The 10375-nt window shown below is 32.2% G+C and overlaps 1 protein-coding gene across 2 annotated transcripts in view; it reads left to right on the top strand.

Moving 5' to 3' along the window:
- The window catches only part of LOC137656168 (uncharacterized), a 51703-nt gene that overhangs the window by 16162 nt on the left and 25166 nt on the right, over positions 1-10375 (top strand). The gene's annotated exons all lie outside the window — the stretch shown is intronic.

Raw genomic sequence — 10375 nt, 5'->3', positions numbered from 1 at the left:
TCAAGGTTACTTTGAGTCATCATTTAACTATTTGTTATCATGAAACCATTTCCACAGTTAATCTAACTTAGCTGTAAAAAGGGTTTTGCTTTTTGGCCTCATAGGATCTTTAGCGAGTGTGCTTATTCCATTGGAAATACCAGCTGAGACCGAATAATATCTTTGGTTGTTAGAATCTGTCTGTCTCTCTTTTTAGATTCAATATGATTACATTATCTCATACGGGTCAGTTAAGTAGATTTTCAATGTTTGATAACCACAGGACCTTTGAAAAAATGTGATACGAGCGCACACACACAAAGAAGGAACTTGCTTCCCTTGTTCACCCAACCCAATTCCCTAAACTTGTCAAATGGAAATGGAAGCTTAACGAAATTAAAAGGGGATTGTTGAGAGAGAGAGAGAGAGAGAGAGAGAGAGAGAGAGAGAGAGAGAGAGAGAGAGAGAGAGACGTGGAGGGTGTATTTGTTAGAATATGAAAGATTCAAGCTGATAAGAACTTTTCTTGCTCAATCTATTCTTCCAAGTTTAGCCTTGACTTTTCCTTTTTCTCTTTTTATTAGCTATTTTTTTCCAGTTTCCCTTTCTGTTTCTTCTATTTCTATAATTTACCCTTGATTTCTATTGACTATTTTACTAATTTTCGTTTTTTCGGAATTTTTTTCTATTTTCGTATCCCTGTTCTTCTTCTTCTTCTTCTTCTTCTTCTTCTTCTTCTTCTTCTTCCTACTCATAATCTTTGTATTATCACCCCGGAAGTTACCTTAAAGATGCCTTCATCAACTTTTTTTCCTAAACTATCAACTTGAAACGTGTGTTCAAAGGATCTCATTATTAATAGCAAAAAGTTATAATCCCTTGAATCCACTGTCACTCAAAACAAAAATCTAAGTTCTTTATTAATATCAGATTATGTTTTGATTTTGAATTATTCTTCCTCTTTTCTTTTCCTCACTATTAAATTATCTTACAATTCCACACGTGATGTTAAACAATCATAAATATCAATTAGTATAACCGAAGCCACACTTGAACATTTCCTCTTGATCATGTTTTCTCGGAGGTTGATCACCACTATAGTGTTTTTTATAATGTTGATGAATGTTTGACCTTAATTACGTCATTTGAAAGGACGTTTACATTTTCTGTATGATCAAGGGACACCACTTTTCAAGTGATATAGTAGTTAAACCTCGAAAGAGTACATGTAGAAAAAAGATTCCTTACAAATTTTCTGAACCTCCATTGAAATCAGCAAAAGAAAAAAAAAATCCGAATTATTTACATCTTTCTCCATAACCTATCCTTTGCATATCATTGTTTACATTGAAAGGTTTACAGTGGCATAATGACCGCACCTTTACTAAAATGGCACTTATGATAACTAAGAGTAAAACTTAATTCCTCCTGTATTCAAGCCCCCATAGATAAAGTGAGGTAAAGTTCATCTGTCTCTAGTTATCAAGTATTGGTTGTCAAGCAATAGTTATAAAACCTCTGCACTGAAATTGTGTCATAGGTAAACACCAATTGATATTATAATCCAAATTATATTTCCAATAACATCAGATTTACGGTGAAACGGAAATATGTTGATTTCAAGAATTGATGAGGCTTTATCTGTCTGCATCAGCAAGTGGTTGAAACACTCACGGTCCAGAAGATTTAGTCATACGAAGCATTCTTTTCCAGTACATAATATGTTAACCTCTTACTGCCAAATTGTTTACCTAGTCCTTTCTGTTCTTATTCTTGTACTACTCTCTTAACTAACACAAGTTGTAGAATTTGAACACTAAAAATGCCTTCATCTTTGTTGAGATCTTACTGGGAAGATGCTAAGCGATGGCTACTGGTAGATTGAGTGCAGGTGATGAATGCACCTCGTTTCTAGATTCAAGGTCCGTTGTCCTGGAAGACAACAATTACACGAACTGCTGAAATATTGTGAATAACAGCTGAGGGAATTCCATAATCATCAAGCATTGTCTAATGGCTGGACAAAAGGTCAATCGCTGAAAGCCTCCACTTTGTTAAAGACTTGAAATAACTGGAAGGTATCAAATTAAAAGATTGATCACTGATGGACCATAGTTAGTGGAAAAACTTTAGAATATCAGAGGATAAGCTCTGTTGCTAGAAAGCCGTATTTCAAGAAAGCTGAGAGAACTGGAAGATAGAGTAATACCTCAAACGCTGAATGCTTCGAGAGTCAAAGAGCTGAAAGAATAGAAGAATATCAAAATCTAAATTCCCAAAAATGCTAGAAACTATCTAGTCATTTCTGAATCTAACATAAGCTTCATATATCACGACGGGTAAGAATCAATTGATTAATGTGGCGTATAGCCAAGAAGCTGCTGTATCGGGGGTTTTATTTCATAGACTACAGAGAATTAAATTGAATAAGATAATGTATCAAAATTCTGCCAGCAGACAGGCACACTCTAAAATGCAGTTTTTTACACACTAAAATTCAGAATAATTACCCCGCTGTTTTTTATAAAACTTCTTAATGGAGTTGCTCTTCATTCACAACATTAATTCGATATATACACCAATTGTTTCCAGAGCAAGTCTATTTTAAACTTTATTTTAAATTGAAGGCAATTACTATTTTGAGCTCAAATTGAAACACTTTGGTAACTTAATGAATGCACGCGCTTACACTTTACAGGTAGAAGACATTAATGGTCGTAAAATTTCAAGATCATTTTGCCAAATAAATCTGTGAATGGACTTTGCCACACAAAACAATAGTGATGTGTTATCCTGCTTAGTCATTATGACCCACAATCGATTGTTGGGTGTAAAAGGAAGTCGCCCTTTTGCGGTACGTCAGAGGAGAATGCACAAAATAACATGTGATTTATTTGTTAATATCAGTAATAAGAGAAGAAGCTATAGAAGAAATGAAGATGAGATCAGGGATGCGCCTTTAGGCTTTAGTCCTTCAAGAAAACGGCGTGTGGTGAGTAAACCTTTATTTCCGCGCCGATCTGCTGTGTCACGAACAGATGTTTGAGTAAGAAGAAGAAGAAGAAGAGGAAGAAGAGAAAATATATAAAGACCAACGGAACCTCTTGGTGACCCTCTTGCCTCTCCCCTTCGTGATTCAGCACCATTTTAGAATCCGTGTCATTTAACTGCATCGGGCCTGAATCTTCATCCGATTCTGTACTTATGGCCAAGACTTCGAATTCCGAATTGTGGGAGAAAATAAATCATAAGCTTTTCATCTACTGAAATTACAAATGATGGTAATTTACGTGTCATAGAATAAGTTGTATGCAATGGAAACTCTACGCATAAACTCTCCAAAATAAAAATGATAGACGAGAATAGTAGGCTATACCTAAGACAAGTTACTTCTTTCGCTGTTCATCCTCAAGTCGTTTTTAGCCGGATACTCAAACAGTCGTTCACGTTCGTCTTTTTTTTCTTTTATTGTAATAATTTAAATTGTTCGTTGAGCTTTTTCATTTTGGAAATCTAACGGTCCCTTATTCAATATTGCTTGAGTCAACGTCCTTACTTCTCATTAACAGACAATAACAATGAATAAATTAGAATCCGTGTTTCAAAGAAACAATAACTAAAAGATTTTAGATTTACCACTAAACCCCTCCATGTATTTATTGTTAGCATTATCAAATCCATAATTATTTTCACCAAGTATCATCATCATCATCATCATTATTATTATTATTATTATTATTATTATTATTATTATTATTATTATTATCTAAAGTAATTTTCACCAAGTATCATCATCATCAACATCATCATTATCATCATTATTATTATTATTATTATTATTATTATTATCCATAATAATTTTCACTAAGTATCATCATCATCATCATCATCATCCTCATCTTATTATTATTATTATTATTATTATTATTATTATTTCAACAATAAACTCCATCCTTTGACTTCTGTTTGTGCTGTAAACTTCCATAGCACCATCTGCTTCATGCATGTACCAGGAGACACATTAACAGCAATTCAAATTCATTCACAACACCGTGTCTTTCTAATTCCTCTTGCTTGCACTCTCTCGCAAGTCTACATGTGTGTGTGTGTGTGTGTGTGTGTTAACTATTATGTTAAAAAATTATTTCATGATTTTTGTGAATGTAAAGTTGAAGGATTGTTTCACGATTTCACGGGTCAATGAAGACGCTCTTTTAAGGAAATGAGAAACCTAAAACTAAATAGTCATTAAGAATATAGTGTTTAAGATTTTGAGATGTTTACAATGCGTCCTGAATTACATGAAGGCTATCTTCCTGAAATCGAACATGGATCCTGTATTTGAATCGGTAGAACTTCTAAACTTCGAACTTGAAGCATTTTTTTTCATATTGAACCGGCTGACATAAGTCTCATTTTATAGTTTATATTTGAAAGATCTGTTTTAATATTGTTACTGTTCTTAGAATATTTTCACTTAATTTTTAATTTCTTTTCATATGCTTTGTTTATTTCCTTTCGTCACTGGGCTATTTTTTCCTGTTGGAGCCCTTGGGCTTATAGCATCCTGCTTTTCCATCTAGTAAAAATAATAATGGCGAGGAGAGCATCACAACCACTATATGACGCTTATTTTAATTTTTCCTTCGTTAGCAAGATAATTAATCCCTCTGTCAAGAACGCTTACAAACTAAGTTACTTTTTTAAGCAAACAAGATAGTTCAGGAATAACAAATATCCGAACCAACCCCGAGGCTAAAAAAAAAAAAAAAAAAAAAAAAAAAAAAAAGAAAGAAAGAAAGCTTAATCTTTAAAAGAAGATACATTGCCATTTCTAATAAAATCTAATGATTTGTCACCAGCCTGTAAATCTACCTTTGATAGAATTTTGGTTAAAATCTGATTTTAACATCTTCCTAACAAACATATAGACGAACAAACAAAAGTAAAATACCACTTATTTTATTCATGTAATTAAAAGCGAAACTCAAATAAAAAGGGTCTCATTTATATATAAAAAAAAATGCCTAATGAAAGAAGATGAGTCAAGATTTGAATTGTTTAGGCTCTTGAGAATAAAGTTGTGCTTAACTTTTAGGCTTAGGAAAAGTAGCTGCTTCCCTCCATTCCCCAGTAGGCCTACGTTCTACAAATAATATTCTTATCTGGCCTGGAGGCCAACGTCTTAGTAAATAATCAAAGTTTGTATTGTAAGCTCATAATGAGGGGTTTCTTACGAGACGAGTCTTTTGTTTATCTATTTATCTATTTTGTTAGTTTTGTCCTGAAACCCGGTCCCTTCCTTGATAATGAAGGAATGGATACGGCGTAGGACAAATACAGAGCAGAATCTAATCTTTTTCCAACGTTTTATTGGAGGGGAGTGCGAACTGTGTCGTTCATCTTTTTTTCGAGCTGATGTTAATTATCCACAGCTGATATCATTAAAATTTCTATCTTCCATCTGATTGGTCGACGTAACACAGGCAAGAGAAAGTAAAATGTATCTGTATATGTTCTATTATTCTACATTATCGCAATGAATATTATAAAAAAAAAATCATCACCTTTATCTCGTTTAATTTTCCCAACTATTGGAGCGCTAAGATAAAAGATTGCACACTCTAGGAATGAAAGATTAATAATATATCTGCGTAAAATTTCACCCATGAATTTCCATTCTGCCAATGACCATTAGTTTTTAGATATCAATCGTGGATATTTACCATATCTATGGACATACATTATACTAAGCTTAAAACTCATAGCGAGTGATCCGTAGCTAAACCAAGATTGCGAAGTAACATTTCATGAAAACAAAAAACAAAAAAAAATCGTTAACGAAAAACTTTGTAGTTATAATTCAAAATCTAGCAATTATGAATTGTTATATTACTAAATATTATTATGGTTCCTAATATTAGGTGTTTGAAGATTTCTTAATACTAGCTCAATCAAGGTTTGTAACTTGTCTGTATATAAGAAGCTTTTTCTTTAAGAATAACATTAGTTATAAAATATTGACAATTCGAATGTAATTTTATATTATCAAATATCAGTTAGGGATTTTATTTCATAGAGGAAGGCACCAACTATTACTAATTATATGGAAAAATTATATTAACATTAAAAATACTATAAATAATAGACTAATATAAAAAACGACGCACGCTACTTGCTCTAAGATAACCTTTTACTTATTGAAGGAAAAACCGGCCAGAATACGAAAACCCGATCAAAACCTGGATAATAGACATCAGGAAATTCTGTTTTAACTTATATTAATTAAGGTAATAAGTATATATATATATATATATATATATATATATATATATATATATATATATATGTATGTATATGTATATATGTATATATATATATATATATATATATATATATATATATATATATATATATGTATATAGGTATATGTATATATGTATATATATATATATATATATATATATATATATATATATATATATATACATATTTAGGAAAAAATGTTCAAGTGTTATAGCCAAACAAAGTGCACTGCCAAGAACAAAGAAAAGAGAGTAGGTAGCTGCAAATGCCGAAACAAGTACAAGAAAAATACTTTGCAATCCAAATCTAAAATAACAATTTCAATAAGTAATAACATTATATTACTGAAGGGAGGAAGGAACAATTATAACAAGGAAACACAAAGGATTTAGATTCACTCCGGCTACAACGACAATTGTAAGAACCCAAAATAGGCTTGGTATGTAATCACCATGTCAATCTAAGCTAAGAGACGGAAGTGAATTTACTATTATTATTATTATTATTACTCGCTAAGCTACAATCCTAGCTGGAAATGCAGGATGCTATAAGCCCGGGGGCCCCAACAGTGAAAATAGCCCAGTGAGAAAAGAAACAAGGAAAACAAAATATTTTAAGAAGAGTAACAACTTTAAAATAAATATCTCCTGTATAAACTATATAAACTTTAACAAAACAAGAGGAAGAGAAATTAGATAGAATAGTGTGCCCGAGTGTACCTTCAAGCAAGAGAACTCTAACCCAAGACAGTGGAAGGCCATGGTACAGAGGCTATGGCACTACCCCAGACTATAGAACATGGGTTTGATTTTGGAGTGTCCTTCTCCTAGAAGAGCTGCTTACCATAGCTAAAGAGTCTCTTCTACCCTTACCAAGAGGAAAGTGGCCACTGGACAATTACAGTGCAGTAGTTAACCCCTTGGGTGAAGAAAAATTGTTTGGTAATCTCAGTGTTGTCAGGTGTATGAGGACAGTGGAGAATATGTTAAGAATAGGCCAGACTATTCGGTTTATGTGAAGGCAAAGATAAAAATAAACCATAACCAGAGAGAAGAATCCAATGTAGTACTGTCTGGCCAGTCAAAAGAAGTCGTAACTCTCTAGTTGTAGTATCCATATACTGTACATAGGAAATGCCTGGGATCAGGACGAGAATCTTAGTAATGACTTGCTAAAAGGTACACACACACACACACACACACACACACACATATATATATATATATATATATATATATATATATATTTACATATACATTATATATATATATATATATATATATATATATATATATATATATATATATATATATACATATACATACATACATATATATATATATATATATATGATAAATTTTGCACATTTAAACGTGTTTTTCATATTTCAAATAAGCCATATATATTAACACATTAATGTCTGGATTCTCTTAACAATCTCGGGATCAGAGCCCCAGGCGAAATCACTCAAAGACTATAGTATCTGTCCGGCCGGGCTTCGAACCCTGGTCCAGGATACTTGTGTGACATTAACCATACCACTCAGCCACGAAGAAAGATAAAAGTCAATGATAATTCTTCTGTATATATACCTGTCGAATTCAGGTTTTTTGTACTTAGAATTTAAATCAACCCATCTTCACCAAGTATCCTGGACCAGGGTTTGAAGCCCAGCTGGACAGATACTATAGTCTTTGAGTGATTTCTACTGGGGCTCTGATCCCGAGGTTGTTAAGAGAATCCAGACTTTAATGTGTTAATATATATGGCTTATTTGAAATATATGTATATATATATATATATATATATATATATATATATATATATATATATATATATATATACATATATATATATATATGTGTGTGTGTGTGTGTGTGTATACAGTGTATATATATATATATATATATATATATATATATATATATATATATATATATATATATATATATATATATATATATATATATATTGAACGCTCCATGCTATCTGTTGGTACTCGGACTCTAGCAACGTCTTCGTTAAAATCTGACCTCCTTTGGAAAACCTCTCCCATACAGGTTTAGAAAAATGAAAGGAGGAGGAGTCACTCAAACCATTTCAACCTAGTTCAAACCCTGAAACGTTCATAAACAGACGAAGGAATGTCATTATATAGTATACTAATCCTTTAAATAAAGAAACTGTCTCTGACAATTGTGTGGTTTCCTGTCGCCGTAGCAAACAGCAATGTAAAACATTGAAGAAGGCCTCAAAAAGTATATACTTAAGATGCGAAAATACAAAGAAAAAATAGATAAAAGAAAACAGACTAGGGGTCTGGAGTAAAGACAGTAAGACTCTATGTACAGTAGAGAAGGGTACTTTTTATTTTACTCATCTGACATACACATGGTACTTATATTATTAAAAGCTAGAGAGGATTATCTAAATGTTTGTCTAATGCTATAAACTGACACCGAGGCTATTATTCAGCACTCAACGAAATGAAACTATTGCTGAAATGACTGATCATATTAAAAAGTAGTATCATTAAAATGTTTGTTCCTGTCAGGATGTACATTCAGTTCCTTTAACAACTCCTCTAGCAAGAGTACAAAGAAAGAGAAAGAAAAAGGTTATAATATATACCGAAGAGGATATATATATGAATTAAGATCAAAGAAGTAATCTTTTTATAATGAATCATTCGGGATTGATGGGATTATATAATGCAAGATTTTACCCCCCAGCTTTCTATTATTTCGTAAGCAAGACTATAAAAATAATGTATTCTTAATGAACTTTCCGTTAACCCAACAACAGAGGCATATAATGTAATGAATGAACCTAACTGTAACACGAATTAAACAGACTTCCTTCTTAAACACCTTACAATGGACGCCATTAATGTTACTGCTTGTGTTAGTGTATGCTACTCTCTTCTCTTTGAAGAAAATCTTCTTCCCTAATGTGTTGATATTCAGCGATATCTAACAGTCAGTACCAAATGTATTTCGTCTTATTAACGGATTCTAATACTGTTTCATGTAAGATTACCTTTATGTTCTACTATTGCACATAAATCGTCAAAAACTACCTTTCTATAAGACGTCCAAAACTGTAAGTCCCATCGTCATAGACTTTACCTACCACCTGAAGCTCAAATCAAAGTACTTTCATTCTGCATACCTATCAAGAGGACAGTGGTGAGAGAGAATTTGGTCCTGGACCGGATGACGGTGGAAAACCTAAACTTTAAGTTTACTACCCGCAGATTGTTTTTTATATAAAACTTACACACATAAACGTTATATAAATACACTGTATTATTATTATTATTATTATTATTATTATTATTCATAAATAAATACAATGTATTCCAAATACGGAGTCTGTTTCCCGCTTCTACACGCTGATGAAAAATTATATGGATAAACATTACATTTTATTTTACAGTAACCCTTTTATAAAATTCCTTTGTGACCTTTAGAAATAAAATTGTGGTCAAACAAACAAATATTTGTGAATTGATGAAAATAAAAAGTCACATATTAGCACTGCATGGAGAGAGCTTCATTGTTACATCAGTCTTGTTTTTTTTTTTTTTTTTTTTTTTTTTTCAAACAAGAAGTCAACAATACAAATTCAAAACCTAAAATACTGTCATGATAAAAAGGGGTATATGTGGTAAAATTACAACAGATTTCTAATAAGTAAATGAAAAAGGCAAATAAAATTTCGGAATTCACACCGACATTTCAATCATTGGTGTTTAAATAACCTCCAATTTTTTCATCTCTCTTCTGTTCTTCATGTTTACTTCGAGTAAGCAAAGTAAATTCCAAATGTTATATCTGTGTTTGCTGACGGAGTACAAAGACTTACATTATTAAATGGGGAACATGGGTGGAAGGAGTTTATCTGAAGCCTCGAGGGCGGAATGGAAAACTCTTAGGTAAATGTAGGGTAAACTGGAAGGTAAACTACTTACGACGTACTTCAAACAACAAAGGAAGTGAGGAACAAAGGGCAAATGATAAAGATTTAAAATGCACTTGTCGCTTTAGGTGACAAAGGATGAACAAAGACGAGGGCCCGTGTGTGAGGC

Source organism: Palaemon carinicauda, chromosome 17 (assembly GCF_036898095.1).
Source record: "Palaemon carinicauda isolate YSFRI2023 chromosome 17, ASM3689809v2, whole genome shotgun sequence".
NCBI classification, from domain to species: domain Eukaryota; kingdom Metazoa; phylum Arthropoda; class Malacostraca; order Decapoda; family Palaemonidae; genus Palaemon; species Palaemon carinicauda.
This window is presented reverse-complemented; position numbering and strand designations above follow the sequence as displayed.